Consider the following 19,434-nt stretch of genomic DNA (forward strand, 5'->3'; position numbering starts at 1 on the left):
CGAGGCTTAGCCGTCAATGGTAGCAGCTAATGGCAGTTTCCGGAGCGAACATCAATTTTAACAAATGAGTAACGCCGATGGCAGCCTTGCGCTGTGACTGGTGGAGCTGCAATCGTTTCGCACTTGCTGTCTCTGCGCGGAACAAATGGACACATTCGCAAAATCAGGTCAGAGTTTGCTTTGCCCAGCGAAATATTTTTGCCGTTTTGCGATGTGTCTTTGGCATCGCCAAAGTACTGCAAACTATTCGTTACTTCCACCAAAATATTTTCAGCCATTTGTCTGTCAGAAGTAACACATAAAAACAGTCCATTTTTATTACGCATCGCGTGCTGCTTCTATGAATAGCGAAATCGCAAATCATCTCTTCGTTTAATCTCCACTGTGAACGTCGTAAATTCCTGAAGAGACCCAGACCACGGTGCAAGTTTGAAACCGTTGCAACGGAAGTTACATTACAAGAAACACCAGTGTCAGCGTTGCTGTACTGGGCAGTTTATACACCTGCCACTTTGTCTAGCGTGTAAGGATTAGTACCGTTCTTCCTCCGCTGTGCACTGTTTATCGATAAATAGGAGGGTGAGTCAAATGAAAACCTTAAAAGTTGTATAAAATTTCCAAAAATTGTGTGAAGGAGTTGGTAGGCGGCAGTAGTGTTCCTTGAGGTTCAGAAAGTGACCGAGAGGTGGCAGAGTGATGCTGCAATGCAGGAGATGGTAGCAGCGTCCACGACAAATGGCCGGGGATCTGTGGTTTGTCGTTTCAACAAGAGTAGTACAGAAAGTTCAAAGGCGGTGTAACTCCTGCGGAAGTTGCCCCAGCACTAGCTCAGGTTTACCGCGTAGTGACGGACGAGATGATTGCGTTATTGGAGGAGCTTGTAAAGGGCAACAGAGTCCTAGACCTGAACGACAAAGCCACAAGTTTGAAGATTAGTTCAGCGGAGAATATTATTCGTAATGTACCGGACGTCAGTAAGGTGTCTGCAAGGTGGGTGCCACGTCACTTGACTGCCGAACTGAAAGACAGTCGCATCGATGGCTGTGAAGAATTTTTACATCGCTTCCACGTCGAAGGTGATGTACATGGTGTTTATAAATGAATATCGGGGATTTAACGCATTATAATATTTATTATATTAAACTTACAGTTACAAACGATATGTGAAATGAAAGAGCAACTCATACAGTTTTACCAAGAACCTTATAAATGTTCAATATGAGCACCATTTGTCACACGGCACACATCAAATCTATAGCCGAGTTCTTCTCAAACGTTGATAAGTGTGTCTTCAGTGATTGTAGCAAAAGCTGCTTCAGTCCGGTTTCTTAATTCAGGGGGATCTTCTGGTAGCGGAGACACGTACATGCGATCCTTGATGAAGCCCCAAAGGAAAAAATCGCATGGCGTTAGGTCGGGTGAACGTGGAGGCCATGCGAAGCAAGCACTGTCATTGGGGCCCGCAGCTCGTGGTCGTGCGGTAGCTTCTCTCTTCCCACGCCCGGGTTCCCGGGTTCGATTCCCGGCGGGGTCAAGGATTTTCTCTGCCTCGTGATGGCTGGGTGTTGTGTGGTGTCCTTAGGTTAGTTAGGTTTAAGTAGTTCTACGTTCTAGGGGACTGATGACCATAGATGTTAAGTCCCATAGTGCTCAGAGCCATTTGAACCATTTGAACTGTCATTGGGCCCCTTGCCGCATATCCTGCGCTTGGGTACAGTGGTGTTCAACCAGTCGGGTACTTCGCTATCCGCACTGGTGCCAAACACAACTGTTTGAGATGCTCTTTCATTTGACATATCATTTATAATAGTAAGTTTAATGTAATAAATATTATAAAGCGTTAAAACCCCGATATTCACTTATAAATACCCTGTATTTCTGGGATGAATTGTTACAGGCAAGGAATGGCACAACAGCTCATCTCCGAAACCAAAAAAATTCCACACTCAGGCATCTGCTGGAGAAGTCACGCTCATTCTTTTATTGGATGCAAATGGAGTAATTTTTGAGTATCACATGATCAGTGGAGTGACAGTAACCAGTACTTCTTATTCAGACATGCTGAATAACCAACTTCGACTGAAATCAGGAGCAAGTGACGAGGACTTCTGATTTCAGGAGTGTTACTACAGCATGCCAGTGCCTGACTGCATACAGCCCATAAGACAGTTGAGACTATTCTGGAAATTAAATTTGAATGTCTGGTACATCCCCGTTACCCACCAGACCTCGCGTCCTGCTGACCGTCGCCTTTTCGGCTTCAGAAATGACGAAGAGATGCAAACGACGGTGCACGACTGGCTACACACGTAACCAGAGGAATTCTTTCATCGTGGTATCTATGCACTTCCGAAGCGGTGGAACACATGTACGGGGCAACGTCACTCAGGCTAAGTGGAAAAAGATATGTTTTTTTTTTCGCTGTTACAATTAAAGATTGAAATCCCTGAACTAGCAGGACAGAGCGGGTGAGATTACATTTGTGGAAAGGGGCCAAAATAAGTTACGGTCAGTTGCACTCAACGTATAAACATTACATTCTAAAACACATAATAATATAAGCAAGAATTAACAACTCTGAGGTTTTAACGAAAGAGCTCCTTTGATTTAATTTAAATCGGCTGAAGGTCACATACGAAAATCCAAGGCCCAACGCCTAAGCAAGGAAATGAGGTACAGGAGTTCTCCTGGAAGTTTTGCTTCTTTAAATTTTTTTTTCTTCAATAAAAATGGGTTGAAGGCCTTAGCTCAAATCTCTCCCATAGAATCGGTTGAAGGCACCACATTAAGCAAGAACAGTGTTACGGCTTAAGGCCAAAACAAAGATTTTCGATGTTAATTCTAAATAGGCTGAAAACTCAGCTGAAGGCCGCATATCAACAATTTAACGGCTTAAGACCTAAAAGGAAGAGCTTCCAATTTGAAAACGCTTGAGGCCTTATCTTAAAATATTTCGTGTAAAACTCGGTTGAAGGCCTCATACTACAGCACAACAATCTTATGACTTAAGGGCAAGACAGAGATTTTGAATTTCTAATTAAGAGAGATTAAAACTCGGCTGAAAGCCACACACACCATGCAGTAAACAATTTTACGGCTTAAGACCTAAAAGAACAACCTTGCAATTTAAATAAGCTAAAACGCAGCTGAAGCCCACACAGCACTTAAAAATAAAAGGAAATCACTATGTAAAACAGAAGGAGCGGCGCTCAGAATGTTCCAAGGGTCGGTCTGGGAAGTAACACTAAAGCACGCTTAGGTGAAACAGACGGCTCGACCGACAAGCTCTTAATCGGAAGGCAACACGTCCAAGGGAAGGTTCACGACCGACCGACAATCCGACCGATTTCCAACGGTCAGATCCAACTGCGCAGATAATGGAAAATATCGGTCGATGAAGCGTAAACCGAGATACCATTAACTTCAAACTGGGTTTCACCAAGATCAAGGCATCAAATATCATTCAAGACGAGTTTAAAGAATCCGAAAACACAAAACACAACTGTCAAGTCACTACCGAAGGCAGCAGATTCTTGGCAAGAAAACACACGCTTCTTTAACACACGTGTCATGGGCTGAGAAAACAACAATCCACTAATAACGAACAAATCGTAAAAGTTTTAAGAACAGGTAACTAATTACTCAACTTGAGCATCCTGCTTCGGAACAAAGCGAAAAGTCGCTCGCACAACTAGCGCCTCTAGGTGGAACAGCGCGTGCCCGCCGCCAAAAGCCCCGGCCTGGCTTTGCGCTGTGGAGACCACATCGCTGCTCAGTTCCAACGAACGAACAAGGTCCAACCACATACCGACTCGGAAAAGGGTGTTTGTCTTGAGGATCCAAGACGTCGTGGACTGAGACTAGCGGCGGAGCAAACGACCAACGGCAGCCCACCTTCGTCGACAGCGGTCCCGGCGAATACTACCATACGGACCCAAGTGTTGCTGGCTAGCCGGCCGGTGTGGCCGAGCGGTTCTAGGCGCTTCAGTCTGAAACCTCGTGGCCTCTACGGTCGCAGGTTCGAATACTGCCTCGGGCATGGATGTTAGTTAGGTTCAAGTAGTTCTAAGTTCTAGGGGACTGATGACCACAGAAGTTAAGTCCCATAGTGCTCAGAGCCATTTCAACCATTTTTTTGTTGCTAGCTGCCAACTCTTGCCCGACTGATACTGGCGCCAATGCTCAGCAGACCACATGTCGCCATCCGACGACCAGCCGACCGACCGCGGTCCCGGCGCGTACCCTCACTGTCTGCCTTCCGACTGACTCTGCCGACTCACTGCTCCGTGCCCTACTGCACTCCTGGTCCCTCTCCAACTGAACTGACTTCCTTCGGACGGACGACGTGCCGGAGACACTGCCTCGGACCCAACCATGCAGATGGAACACAACCGACATCTCTGCACAGGGAGGAACCGACCCAAATATACGTCGTCGATAAGGGGACCGACCGAACGACCAACCAACGGTCGTCCCCGCTGGTGCTGGCTGTACGGATCTCACTGGGGCTCCGTCCCCGACTTCACTGCTGCTGCTTCCCGACCGCCGTCCTGGTCCTTCTCCAACTGACTTCCAGACACACGACGACCCGGAAATACTATCAGTCGCTTCAGAGATGGTACGACAGTGCACTTATCGATACGCGCTGATGCTGCCGCTCAGGGGCAACTAAGGCAGGAAGTTAGTGATGCCAGTAAATGGAATAAGGAAACGAGGTGGCAGTACCGCAGTAGAAGATGACACACAATAAATGGCATGAACACGAGCCGCGCACAGCTCAAAAATATTATAGCACTTTTAACGTTTTCATTTGAATCAAGCCCGTATTTTTGATAGTGTGCATTACATCAACATCCCCACAACATCTTCTATCTGAATATGTAATAGCCATGCTTTAACAACAGATAAAGTATCAGAAAAGTTGTCACGAGAAAACAATAATCGTTGATTATATGAGTCCCCATGCAATAGGCCTACTTTACCGTTTTGATGTGGGTAAAATAGTCGCAATGAGGATCTGCCTAAATGCAGAATACAAAAACCTCGTAATTCAGCAGACGGCCAATGGTAGTGCAGCCGTTTAATGTTAGTCAAATGTCAGCCGTCAAAATGATCACAATTCGAGTAATTGTACTAAACGCATCTCACGCGGTACAGATAAAGATTTAATGGATGACTTATGGTAATCATAAAATACGATTTTTCTTCAGTGTACTATTGGTGCATAAAACTTGCTATTGACCACCTAAATCATAGGGAAGTATTTCCCCGACTGAGCAGTCTGCACGGGTCCCTTGATAATTATCTAAGAGGAACAATGTTGACAACTTGAAACGTCCCCTTAGAAAAATTGTACATGACTGTGCTTAAACTGACACACAATATTTTTTAGCGCAACGCAATCTGACTTTTAATAATCCTTACAAAAGAATGGCCCTGACTAACATTAACCTATACCTTTCACAAATCACTTACCTCACAAAAATCTTGGTTACTCGAACTACTGCAATACAGTGAGCGCCACTACTGCCAGCTAAATAAAAGATTCAAACTACAGAAGGCAGTAACTACTGATAGGCATAGTTAGCAAATGAAAGATTTTAATAGTGAACAAACAATGTATTTACCTTAATGATCATAATATATATAGCAGTTCATGCCAACCATTTTTACAAACTTTCAAAACTCCGCCATCTCTCTCCCCACATCCACCACTGCTGGCGGCTCACCTCCAACTGCGCAACGCTACGCGCTGTTCACATCCAGCTGCCGCTGCCCAACACTACAATGGCAGACAACAATGCAAACTAGCCACAGACTGCACACAGCACAGCCAGTGATTTCATACAGAGCGCTACGTAACGTTGCCAATAAGAAAACATAAACAGCCTACTTACATAGCCCCCATGCTCCCCACAAAAAAATTTTACAAATTGTTTTGGGCAGTGGCCAATAATGATTTGAAAAAATTTTGCATAATTACAATAACAAAGATACCCAATGCACACACTTATTAATACAATGTTGGTCAAAAGCTAAAATTTTCCAACAGTCCATAAAGACAGTCCTGATCATTCATCACAGTTCTTTTCTCAAAGTCTGAGCAGTAAAAGACAATGCACTCGGAAGTAGTGGATTTCCATGCAGTCTTGAAGAAGTAGTGTTGTCCTTCCAACGGAAAGACAGTGCTGACTCTTGACATGCTGACAGGTAATGGGCCACAACAGAGTAAACCCACAGCAGAGTCATTCGAAGTTTTGAAGAATATTGGTAGGTAGGTCATCGCTGAGTAGACCCACTGTAGTCCTGGTAGAGAATATGGTATTGGTGGGCCACCAGAGGTGCAGACCCACTGCAGTCCTTGTAGAAATAATGGTATTGGTTGGCCATCAAAGATGCAGACCCACTGTAGTCCATGTAGAAATAATGGTATTGGTGGGCCACCAGAGATGCAGACCCACTGTAGTCCATGTAGAGATGGCCAGCAGCCATCTGCTGCGACTGTGCAGGTTCACAATCACCATCGAAGAGTCTTGCAGAGAAGATAGTAAGTCCATAAACCACCACTTGTGCACGCACAAAGTTTTTGGGATTGTCCGTAAAACCAGTAATGCTGTTATCCAGTCCCTTGCTGAATTATTAACACATGTGCAAACACTAACAGTCCCAACTTCTCACATATTGTCCATATACTATGACCAACAGAAAAGTGTGCAGTGAAATGTAACTAACAAGTTAATAATAAAATGTTCAAATGGCTCTGAGCACTATGGGACTCAACATCTTAGGTCATAAGTCCTCTAGAACTTAGAACTACTTAAACCTAACTAACCTAAGGACATCACACACACCCATGCCCGAGGCAGGATTCGAACCTGCGACCGTAGCAGTCCCGCGGTTCTGGACTGCAGCGCCAGAACCACACAAGTTAATAATATGATGAACTGGTATCAATTACAATTTTATAACATAAGAATACAATTACAAAGGTACAAAATACATCATTAAAGAACATAACAATACAGATAACATTTGTAGTACAGGCTTTACAATAGAATAGAAATAAACATATACATCAATGTTACAGGAATTATGAGATAAGTAGATACATAAAAGATCAGAATAAAAATTGAAACATCAACTTTACACATGAGCATTAAAACAAAACAGAATAAATAATGTCTAAGCATATTTACAAGGTAACTAACATATTATTAATGCCAATTATATTTGAGGATAACAGTATTCCTCATCATAGTGAATATAACTTAGTACTAGAAGAAGAAAAAATTCTATGAAACTACACAGAGACAGGAAGAAAACAAATACACAAGGGTACACAAACACATAGTGGGATAACACAAAAGGAAAGGACAGGGTTTGTTTTCAGTGTAACATTTGGTACTGCAGTATTTTGCAAACAAAACTTTCTTTGCTTCTTGGAGATCTCCATTCATTCATCATTATTCCCAAAAAGTCCTATCTATACCTCCTTCCTGTATTCTATTCATTCTTTCAAATTAATTATTTATGATTGTACAATACTCATTTTGGCCCAAATCTTTTTCATATAACTTCGCAATGCAATCTTTACCTATTCTCCATAGTCAGTTTCTTATATAGTCTACCCCTCTTAAGCTAACTTAAATCTACTGAGCTCAGATGCTAAACTAAGGAACGAGGCAATGCAGCAGCACAAAACAATTAACATAACCAGCAATGATAAAAAATTCAAATTGGCAAAGTAAGCAACAATATTACAACTAATGTGCAATGAGCAGCAAACAAGAAAAATAAATCAGTAATAAACTGGCTTAGCAGAGGAACACAAAGTCAAATTCAGTAACACTACACCTGGCAAACAGCAGTAACTTATACCTAAACATGACATAGCTCCAGCAGAAAAAATATTACAGTAAAAACAACAATGCAGATAAGGGAAATGTATATTCACATCTTAATGTCTATGTAATTAAAGTGGTGCACCACAAAAACTAATTCTTCAAAAAATTACCAAGTAATTTAAAAGAAAATTATATATGTAGTTATTGTTATCAGTTCCTTCTTATTGTTCTTTCCATTCCAAGAGCTCCTTTTTCGAAGAATGTGGATCATAAAATAATTATTTAATAGATCTGTTGACAGAAAGTGTTCACATTAGCAAATGCATTTAATTTTATTTTATGAAACCAATGCAGCAAGACAGCTGGAAACCAGATATCAAATGAAATAAGCAACTATGTACAAAGTAAAGCATTCAGTAGTCATGAGGCATTTCATAAGTTAGTAGAAAAATCTCTCAACTAGAAAGACAGTAGTCATAATCAGGTGTATAGACATAAAATATTTCTCGTCATTTCATTAGGCATTTCAGTAAATCATAAATTAAGAGCTCGACAGTGTAATCATATGTTTTCAAGTTTGAGCGTGTCGTATTTGGGACGCTTTCTACAAAGGAATGTCAATAGCGAGGACAATGGCCTCCCTTTTTTTTTCTACCTGCGCCTCTGAAAAGGCTTTTCTCCAGCTGTCTGACACAGCTGGGTGCCCACGACGCATTACGTGCAGGTGGTCACTTATCTTTGTTATGGAAATATTTACGACAGCAGTTTCCGCTACAGTGACAGTCTCATATAAAAAATTTCACAGGTCGAGAATTTGCGTTGCAAATGTGTAGAAGCAAAATCCTATAAATGTTACAGTGTTCAAAAAATTTTCGCCGGCATTGTGATACATTCACACATATAAACACACATTTCATAACTCTTAAAGTACATTTCTTGGTTTCCAACATCCTTTTTCACAAATCAGCGTCCCTAACCACTATTCATTATGCCTTACCTTATTCGTTGACACTTCTTCAATATTTCATCATAACAGATACGTAGCATAATCAAATTCCTGATATACGGTAGCATCATCTTATTGATCATAAACATACCTCAACAGCATAATGAACATCGTTGTCGTAATAATAGCATCATAACACCTCAGTCAAATCTCAAAAACGTCGTAGCTTTCTGCAATAATTTCAAAACCTGAAGAAAATTCTCTGCTCATTTCAGTAGTGTCATCTACCTCAAACGTACTTTAAAAATCATGATCTCATACCAAATACATCATTCAAAGCTCTCATAGTATCACAATGGGTCCGAAAAAATATGAACAGTTCACACAGTACAGACAAAATACAATTTCGTAAGTGTGAAGTAATCCAACTCTGTAATTGCGTAAACATGTGTCACTGACGTAATAAAAAAGTTGGTCTCTCTCAGTTAAATGATCAGATAGCTGTGTAATTTATGTATTAGAGAAATATGGTACTGATGTGTAAAGTTGTATAAGCAAATACCTTATTAGCTAGGGCTCCTTGTGCTTGCCAAACACATGGTACACAAAGCAGGCGTGTACCCCCCTGAGGATTAATGTAATTATACCCTCAGGTTTTACAGATTACAGCAATGGAATGAAATGTATTACAGAAAACTTTCTTTGTATTTCAAAAATCTTGAAAAATAAATGTTTAAGTACAAAATTAAGCACTCAAATGCGTGTCCTGTAGCGCTAAATGTGAGTCTTGCTGTGAGATAATTCTGTGGAAGTGTCGTAGTTATCGTCCTCTGTAGGCAAAGTTCTGCTGAAGTCAATGTACTTACCTCATCATAAACGAAAGTGAAATTCTTTGCGTGTAGATATCGTAGTTATTACGTACCTTACCGTGATCAAGAAAGTACGATAATGTAACGTATTGTTGTGCTACGGAAAAGGCTGTGTCGTCAGTTTCGTAAGTACGTTTTGTGGCTGCCAGCGGTGTGAGTCATTGCCTATTGTCTCTTTGTTGGCGCGCGTCGTTATTGGGATTTGGAGACCTAACTTCTACAAATTCACCATGACGAGAGGGCCCTGCCCTGTTTAAATCCCGCCAGTTCTGATGCAATTCAGGTCTGTCGTTACGATCATATCGTCTGTCGTCATGTTGGTAGATTCCATAGTTTCTTTCTTGTCGGTCACATGGTGGAGAATTTCTCTCTGAGTCGTAACTGCGCGCTGGACCATTGCGTTTAAAGTTATTCTGTCTCCCTTGATAATAATTATTTTGGTTCCCATATTGTCTGTTTCTCTGATTGTCTCTGTGATATTCATTACTACGGAAATGCGATCTTTCTCTGTAACTAGTATTACTCTGCCAGTGGTTGTCATATGGGTGGTGTCTGTTTTGGTCACGATTTGCGTTGTAAGAATAGACTTTTCATGCCCAGTTATTGTTTCTGTCATCACGGAATTGTGACGGATGTGACCTGTAGTGATTGTTTTCCAGTTTTCACATCCCGCGACTGTCTGTGTCAATTTCTAATTCTTGTAACAGCCCATGAAAAGCTTCAATGTCGTCTTTGCAACGTCCTGTCAAAATAATATGTCGTAAATGTTCAGGTAATTTGATTAAGCAAATGCGGATGAGTTCTGAGGGGCTGTATGGGTTTGACAGGTACTGATTCTTGTGCAACATGTCTTCAAAATATTTCACAAGACTGGAAAATTCAGATTGTTCGAAATGTTTCATCATTATGATGCCATGTTTTACTCGGTCTTGTGTAGCTTGAGACCAATACGCTGAGAGGAAGGCATGATAAAATTCTCCTTCACTGTGGCAATCGTGAATGACCGATCGCATTCTTACAGCTGGTTCATTCTGTAAGTAGCCACACATAAATTCTAATCTGTGTTCTAATGACCAGTTGGGAGGAAAACAATGAGAGAATTGATGTAGCCATGCTTGTGGATGAATGTCGTTGGCAGAATTCTTAAACGTTTTGAATTTACGTGTAGTAATGAACAGCTTATAATCAAAATCATCATGTCGGCGAGTCGCATGCCGGTCATTGTTACGTCGTTTCGGCGGTTCCATCTCAAAATTCGGAAGTGCCCTGTGTTATTATTTTGTGGCTGTTCCGTATTTCTATGTCCCTCTTCCCGTATTGGAGCGCGAGTGGCCTCTGAAATACGTAATTCTTGTATTACCTGTGTCAGCTGATCTTGTACTTCCCGGATTTCTCTTTGGTATTGCGTATTAATTTGATTCAGATTTTGTTTCAGTTTCCTAATTTGTTCGCACTCTTCTGTGTCATTAAAGACTACCGGTTTTGTGTCATTCAGATTATCATCTACCTTCGTAGATAAGTTAGTGACCTGATCCGAAAGTTCGGCTACTTTCTCCGATAGTGAACACATTTCCTCAGTGTGTTTTTCTGAACCAAGCTTCAGAGTGTCCATTTGTGTTGAAATCGAATCTACTGTGTCCTTTAAGTTTTCCTGAGTTTTTGCAAGTTGCGTAACCGAATCGGTAGATGCAACTGAGTCAATTTTAGCCCACAAGGTCTCATGATTTTCATGAACAATGGTTTGCAGTTCTTTTATGGCTGCTTCGTGATTCTGTAATGCATTTTCATGCGGCGAAAAAATAGGTTGAAAATGCTCACAAATTTGTGTTTTTACGTCATTACAGACTTTTTGACATTTCGATTCAATGTTTTGTAACTCAGTAGTTAAATCTTCACGTGTTTGTTCAAGTGTGATGTCTAACTTCCGAAGATTTTGTTCCATTGTGTCTAACTTTTGAAGCTTTTGCTGTGTTTGTCTCTGATTTTGTTCCATTGTGTCTAACTTTTGAAGATTTTGTCCCATTTGTTTCTGATTTAGTTCAAGCGTTGTGTCTAACTTTTGTAGCCTTTGTCCCATTTGTTGCATTAACTGTAATAACAGTGCACTGGTGTCTGAAACATGTTCCTCAGTGCTATTCGGCAGTGCATTTGAACCGGCAATATTCGCAGTTTGAATAGCAGAAAATGTGTCTTGACTTATTTCAGAAAAGGGTGAGGACGCAAAACCTGAATCTACAGTATTTGCAAGATTGTGTCCTGTCATTTCGGATTCCTGAGGCAAGCTGTTGCCGACCGATCGATCGATAATGCTTCCCTGTTCACTAATTGTTTCACTGTCTACACCATTGTTTGCAGCCCGCTCTATTTCCCTATGTACAATTACCAAATTACTACTTTGAACATTATTTAATTCATTACTCGGTGGCGCTAACACACTGCTTTCGTCTTCACTGTCATTTCTCAGTTTACTTTGGAGCCTAGTATTACGTTTTTCACACGCCATTATTGTCACAATATTTCACACGACAACACAAAAAAACACAATTTGAAGAGCAAAAATAAGAGAACACATTAACATAGAACTGAAAATAATATCAATTGCAAGCGCAGCTGCGAAATACTTGGTGCAAATCTACATGCATGCCACAACTGTTTTACTGTGCAACAATGAAAAACCACAACTAGCAAGGAAATTCTCTCTATAATTACGTGCTAGCAATAAACAAAAGCTACACTAAATACACAAACTACAAGAAAAAATCAGAAGATTCCAGTGAGGTATCCTAGGCTAAGGGTCGACATATGATACGTCCCCTTAGAAAAATTGTACATGACTGTGCTTAAACTGACACACAATATTTTTTAGCGCAACGCAATCTGACTTTTAATAATCCTTACAAAAGAATGGCCCTGACTAACATTAACCTATACCTTTCACAAATCACTTACCTCACAAAAATCTTGGTTACTCGAACTACTGCAATACAGTGAGCGCCACTACTGCCAGCTAAATAAAAGATTCAAACTACAGAAGGCAGTAACTACTGATAGGCATAGTTAGCAAATGAAAGATTTTAATAGAGAACAAACAATGTATTTACCTCAATGATCATAATATATATAGCAGTTCATGCCAACCATTTTTACAAACTTTCAAAACTCCGCCATCTCTCTCCCCACATCCACCACTGCTGACGGCTCACCTCCAACTGCGCAACGCTACGCGCTGTTCACATCCAGCTGCCGCTGCCCAACACTACAATGGCAGACAACAATGCAAACTAGCCACAGACTGCACACAGCACAGCCAGTGATTTTCATACAGAGCGCTACGTAACGTTGCCAATAAGAAAACATAAACAGCCTACTTACAAACTCAAGTGTCAACCTTCGGTTTGCTGATAATATCCCACCACAGATAAGTATGTTCAGAATAATTCACTATACTACCAGTCATGATTTTTCTTCAGATTGGACTTATATAAATATTTGACGGTGTGATGATGAGTGACTTACCCTAGAGTTACTGTAAGATGGAGAAATGCAAGGAAGATTATGCTTTACACACTATAGTCGATGAACTTTTTAGAGATGAAGAGCTAGTTCGTATTGGACCACTATTCCTTCCGGGTAGACTAGACTGCTTATTTCTGGTGTAACTATTCCACTTTTAATTCTTTCAGTTTACAACGCGAAACTGATGGTAGAATTTAGATAGGAAATATCTCGGCAGTATCTTAAGTTGATTTATCGAAGCCAGTAATAATTTAAATTTGAATGGTTTCAACCGTGCTCCATACGATTGTGAGTCCAGGGTGCTAATAACTGACTGTACATTTCATTTGATACCATCAGGAATGAGCACTAATACGTAAAATAAATCAGGAGCCACGTTCCCTCAAGTCTCTGTCAGTTGTGTTATTTGAGGTTTACGAAGTCAGTATATCCAGAAAACACATACAGGTGCTTGGTAACGATGCATCACTTTGATACGTATCTTTTCCATAAAGGCATAACGGATTCCCAGAGTAATGTCAGTCGATTGGGATTTCAACCGAGGAATAAATTTTCCGCTGCAGCGGTTGATTACCAAAGTCGTTGTGACAGCGAAACTAGACGTTCCAGTTTAGCGTAACACTCGTGAATGGTTTCACTGTGCGAAGTATGCTGAGCATTTCCAGTGACGTACTGGAACTTTTGCAGTCGTTAATTTGCCAAACATGGTTACAATCGTGGTGTTACTCCCGTCTATAAAAAAGAACTCAGCGGACGGGAAGGTCGTTGAGCGAGAGTGCTTCAAATATCCTACAGCCACAGTGCAGATTAGTTAAAAATCCGAAGTGTTTAAAAAATTTCTCGCGAGATCCGTGAATGGATTGCTGCGAAAGGGAGGGTCCTGTGGTCAGAACGCAAAGAGTTGTCCCTGGTTCCGAATGTCGCAGACGAACTTCCACATTTTAGCGCAGGCAGGCTTGGTTTTCGGGATAGCGGCCTTGCTGTAGTACAGTGCAACACGACGTTTAGCTTTCGAACTCAAATACTGTAATTTAGACATAGCGTTAAAATTATCCTACGAAAATTACCTTTTAGATCCAGGAACTAATAACTGGACGAGCTGTTGGCGAATAAAATACACTTCAAGTAGTTTATTTAAGTGAGAGGAAACAGTAAGTCTTTGCAGAGAAAATGGAGTGTTTGTTTCTGGTGCAATTTTTTCAGCTTCATTTCCTTTAATTAAAGTCCTGAGACTCTCTTTTTTGCCGATGTAATGTATATCTGTTTAACTTGGTTGTCTTTTCAGAAGTCCGAGATTGATTGTGACCATTCAATTTATTTCAAATCGATTGCTTCAGTTTCTACGTAATAAATGTTGGTTCTCATGTAACATAACAGATACTTTCAGCGGCTACATAAAATTATATGGAAGTATCCTTTTCTCTCCATACTGACCTTTCAGTTTGGATTTACTTTATCAGATTTATTCTTGTGGTTTCTGTTTTCCTATTCGGTTTCTGTGTTAGAAATTATCCCCAGCTTTACCGACTAGTATTTCAGATTCACTTCTTACTAACAGTAAGGAGTTGCGTCCATCAACTAAACTTGTTAAGTGTAATATGAGAAATGTGCTCTCCTTAATTTTCACCTGGCTAACAGAGTTGGCAGTCGCAAACGAAACACAAGGAAAAAGCACACCAGGCATTCAGTTCACAACAAAAGAAAATTAATGATGATGCAGTTTTTAATGAAGGGCTGCCTTTACCATACACAATGTATCTCTCGAAAGTATTGCAGCGCTTTACTACATGTACCGTAACTGTGGTTTCTGTTTTCCTATTCTGTTTCTGTGTTAGAAATTATCCCCAGCTTTACCGAAATATTACTGCAGTTACTGTTCTGCTAAATTACTTTCTCCGATATGAGCAGCATTTCTACTTTATGTTCGTTGGTGTATATTGCACTCACACAGAACTTCAACTGAACGTGGCTGATGGGTAAACGGAACGCTTTTTGCCCGTGTTTCCGTTTCTTTATAGTATACTCCAGCAAGTGGACAATTTGTGTTACCCCGGGCACCTGCACTGCACAGGAGAATGAAAGGCAATTTTTTGTTACGTTTCTAAAAAAGTCAAGTATACGTGAATGGTATAGTGTAAACAGTTCTTCAAGAGAAGTGATGCATTACGGAATAATCATTATAGAGTGCTATTTTCAAAAGAGTTATTGCTGTTAAAATCGTCATATCGAAGTTATAGGAAAGATAATAATACTGGTTAATGCCCCGTGGTACCTTAACAACACTTGCTTTGTACAGTTTTTTTTTTTTTTTTGCTTCTGGGCAAAGAGGTATTTCGGGTCATCATTCTAAATGGATCATGTAGTATATACACTGACGGAAAAAAAGTTCCAACACCAAAATATAATTCATTTAGAGTAATGAAGTTTCGGGAATACATTTGTCAAGGTAACATATTTAAGTGATTAACATCTCAAAATCACAGGTTAATTACAAGCGCGAGATAAGTATTGCAAATGTGAAACACTGGTATGTTAATAAGCAGTGTAACTTCGAGAATACTGAATGCAACCGTGCAAATCAGCATGCATTGTGTTGTATAAGTGCCAGATGTCAGTTTCTGGGATGGTGTTCCATGCCTGTTGCACTTGGTCGGTCAATGCGGGGACGGTTAATATTGTTTGTGGATGACGCTGGGGTCTTCGTCGGATGACGTCCCATATGCGCTCGATTGGGGACAGATCTGGTGATCGAGGAGGCAACATGTCGGCACTCTGTAGAGCATATTGGGTTACATCAGAGGTAAGTGGGACAGCCTCATCCTTTTGGAAACACCTGCTCATGAGTGACAACGCAACAGGTTGAATCACCTGACTGACATACAAATTGACAGTCACGATGCGTGGATAACCACGAGAGTACTACCTCTGTCACACGAAATCGCACACTCCTAGTGTAGGTCCAATGTATCTAGGACGTAGAGAAGTTGGATGTAGGTCTTTAACTGGCCTCCTCCTAACCAACACACGACCATTGCTGCTACGCAAATAGAACCACTTTTCATCAGAAAACGCAACACACCTCCACCCTGCCCTCCAACGAGTTCTCGCTTGACACCACTGAAGCCGCAAACGGTGGTGGTTTTCGGTCAGTGTATTGCACTCTGCAGGGAGGCTGGCACGGAGCTGTTCACGAAGTAATCTATTTGTAACAGTTCGTCGTATCACTGAGGTACCAACTGCTGATCTAACTGCTGCTGCAGATGCAGTACGATGCGCCACAGCTATACGCCGAATACGATGGTGTTCCATCTCGCTAGTGCCACGTGGCCGTCGGCATTCCAATCTCCTTGCGACTGTACATTCTTGTGACTACCGCAGGTGGGCATTCTTGGACAGTGGACTAAAAATTAAGGAACACCGAGAGAAGTTATAGCGTAGTGGTAGTGACAGTGTCAGTGTGTGGATTATCAGTATGGACGAAGAAGAAAGAGGCTTTGATAATCCTGGTAAAAGATCCAGGAGGCTGTAGCGCCAATACCTACGGTTTTATTCTAAAGTTTTAGAGGTTGAAACGGAAATTGAATCTGAAGGAGAAAAATCATTTCTACTTCTAGACTGCGGCTAGGGTTGTTCGTTCTCAACGCCCCCATACATCTCTTCCTTGACCTACCAACATTTCCCCTTCCTTTAGTCCCACAGCACACAGTTATCATGTGTCCACTTACTTTTGTTTTCTTGTATTCCTGCTGTTGCTTGCTACTCCTCAAAATTCTTGACACCGCGGTCTAGGGGTGGCGTCTTTGACAAATAATCAAACTTGGTGGGTCCCCGCTCCTATTCCTGCCAAGGCTTAACTTTGGATTAAAAGTAATCAGCAAACGGCATCTGAAAACTTACGACAACGGCCTCATCAAAGAGGGCAGACTAGCGGAAGGAGGCTAAGGGCAACCTGCTGCCCTTGGGGTGGGAATCTGCTCCTAAGAGGCGAAGGCATCAGCGGTGATCAATGGTATAAGGGTGGAGAAGGCAATGGAATCCGCTGCATTTAAGATACGTAATGTGCATTCACAGAAAATGTGGTCTGTAAGTGGGAAGTGTCGCTGGCAAAATATTCCAGATTTGTCCCCCACTCGGATCCTCCATGACGAGGCTGAAAAAGGGCGGTCAACATGAGAAAATGATTGAATAACCAACGAAAGGATAACATTCTATGAGGCGGAGCATGAAATGTCGCAACTCTACACGTGGAAGGGAAACTGGAGAATCTGAAAAGGTAAATTCGACACTCCTATTGAACGACAATAACTACACTGAAGACACCGCGAATCATGACGGGCCCCTGGACATTGCAGACGACAGGTCATGCTTCTCAACGATGATATCACCACAGACGGCAGTGCATACTCTGCAACGTGCTCCGATGCTGGTCGTAAGGTGGTAAAGAGTTTTTGTGGCAGGGCTCTCCATTCCTCTGCCAGTGCTGCTGTGTGACGCTTCAGTATGTCTTCCCAACGCATCACAGACGACCTCGATGGGATTTAAGTCAGTGGTACGGGTAGATGAGTTCAGTCGCCGTATATCGTCTCGTTCCAGAGTCCTCCACCAGCGATGCTCCTTGCAGCCGCTCACTGTCATACATAAAAATGAATTCAGAGCCGAACTCACCCCTGAGAAGACGTAAACGAAGAGGAAGTAAAGTTTTATTATAATGTTGACCGGTGTGTGTTCCGTGTTCACATATCTAGAGGTCAGTACGCTGATGCAATATTATTCCTTCCCATAGCGCCTGGCCCACCACATCTTGCCATAAAAGGGTTCGAGCAGCCTTGTCCAATGTGATCGATTTGGTGTTTCGTGTGTTATGCTGTGTGGTGGCATAATGTTGCATGGGAGTACTGCCCTCCAAAGCTCTGAACATACTACACTCACCGGCTGACAGTATTGTAATATTTGTTTCCTCCCCCATTTCCATCTTCTCATGAGTGCATTCGGCTCTGACTTCATTTTTATGCATGAAAATTCGCGACCGCATCGAAAACCACACATACGCGGGAGCTCTCGTAACGACATGCGGCGAATGGACTGATCTCTCCGTTCCCCCAACTTTCGACGGGGTAGTCCTCCTTGAATGCAGAAAAATAGGTACCTTTCAAGATATTTTTCAACTAGAATAAAAGGCAATACTAAATATGATGGTGCGGTTTTCCTCCCTACACTTTTCTCATCAATAAACCAATTTGTGTCCACAACGGACGATCTTTGTAACCGCTGCAACAGATGGAACGGTCCCTTGTTGCCGTAACATTGGACATAGGTGGAAATTCCCGAAGCCCTCCTATTGGACACGTAACAAAATAATTTCCTGTAATTCATTTTCAGTATATTATCTATCAGTGAACAGAGGACAACTGAAAAATATGATGGCCCAACAAAATGATGACTCGATGAAGAAAATATTTGTGCCCTCCCCCCCCCAAAAAAAATGAGGTAAAGTGTTCACGGAAATAGTTTTGGAGATATCGCAAAATAGCTAAATTTAAATCGCCGGCATAAAAATCCGATCAAAATCGTGTGTAGCGTTCTAAAGTTATGTTGGTTGTCGGTTTGTAAAACACCGTTTCGAGAGAAACGCATTTCAAATTTTGGGCTACACTTTTTTTTTTTAATTTGAGCGTCATTCTAGTCAGCGATCCGGTGGAGCATACAGCAGTCCTTCCAGATCCAGAAGGAGGTTCTCTTTCATCTTCTTTGTGAACATGGTGGACCTGCGTGCCTCTTTGGCAGCTTTCGTCGTCCGCTGCTCTGGCCGCTAGATACGCTTTTCGTCCGCTTTTGAGCAGAAACTGTAATAGACCGATCCGCTCTCAAGCACTTCCATAATGCTAATTGGACCGCTGTTGAAATTACACCCATGGCACATTATCCGCGATGACGACTGGTTTCCTCCCCCGCTGTGAACAGTTTTCGGATACACTTTTCAAAAATCGCCTTTAAGTCGATAACGGAGGTCCTGGAGAACTTGGGACGAGCATTACAACAAAGTAGACAACCCAGGAAACCTTATAAACAAAAAGAAAAAAGAATTTGAAGTTTTCAAACAGGATTATCCGTGTAACACGCGTTGGGGGGATGTATTGCTACCACCATCCGGTAGCTGTCATCTGAGCTGATGACGGAAAGGAGTGCCGTATCACCGGAATTCCTTACCAACCTTGTGGTCAGCATGCGTGTTTGTTGTAGAGGCACTCATTTCCGTCCT

This window comes from Schistocerca cancellata, chromosome 8 (genome assembly GCF_023864275.1).
Source record: "Schistocerca cancellata isolate TAMUIC-IGC-003103 chromosome 8, iqSchCanc2.1, whole genome shotgun sequence".
Taxonomy (NCBI): Eukaryota; Metazoa; Arthropoda; class Insecta; order Orthoptera; family Acrididae; genus Schistocerca; species Schistocerca cancellata.